The sequence below is a fragment of the Etheostoma spectabile genome, chromosome 13, assembly GCF_008692095.1.
Source record: "Etheostoma spectabile isolate EspeVRDwgs_2016 chromosome 13, UIUC_Espe_1.0, whole genome shotgun sequence".
Taxonomy (NCBI): Eukaryota; Metazoa; Chordata; class Actinopteri; order Perciformes; family Percidae; genus Etheostoma; species Etheostoma spectabile.
The window spans coordinates 14,238,088-14,238,842 of NC_045745.1; the positions used below are offsets into that span (position 1 = coordinate 14,238,088).

The window sequence follows — 755 nt, forward strand, 5'->3', positions numbered from 1 at the left end:
AAAGTTTTGTCGCCTATACAGAAATTGAACAAATTTACTGCAAACACTAAAATATGTTTAAATAAAATTAAAGAGCGGTGCTGTGAGATCCAAATTTAATATCTTGTATTACTTCAATGAGCTTTAAGGACTTCATCCATGCGGTTTAGCAAGGATTCATACAATGTATTGATGAAGTCATCAGGAATAGCTAGGAAAACAGTCTTGCATGCCTCCCAGAGTTCATCAATATTCTTTGGTTTGGTCTTCCATGCTTCCTCTTTCATCCTACCCCACATATGCTCAATGATGTTCATGTCTGGTGACTGGGCCGGACAATCCTGGAGCATCTTGATCTTCTTCGCCTTGAGGAACTTTGAAGTGGAGATGGAAGTATGCGATGGAGCACCATCCTGCTGGAGAATTTGGCCTCTTTTATGGTTGGGAATATAAGAGGTAGCTAAGATTTCTTGGTATTTGAGACTATTGATGTTGCCTTCCACCCTGCAGATCTCTCGCACACCCCATACTGGATGTTACCCCAGACCATGATTTTTCTGCCACCAAACTTCACTGTTTTCTGGGTGAATCTTGGATCCATGCGGGCTCCAGTAGGTCTCCTGCAATATTTGCGGCAACTGTGGTGTAATTCAACAGAAGATTCATCTGAAAAATCTACTTTCTTCCACTTTTCCATCGTCCATCGTTTTAGCAGGCTGTGGGCCTTGGCAAATGCCACACAGTTTTTCAATTGTCTTTTGTTTAGTGCTGGCTTC

At 41.9% G+C, this 755-nt stretch overlaps 1 long non-coding RNA gene across 1 annotated transcript in view; it reads right to left on the minus strand.

Annotated features, from left to right (window-relative positions):
- Positions 1-755, minus strand: part of LOC116700053 (uncharacterized) — a 2,544-nt gene that overhangs the window by 1,553 nt on the left and 236 nt on the right. The gene's annotated exons all lie outside the window — the stretch shown is intronic.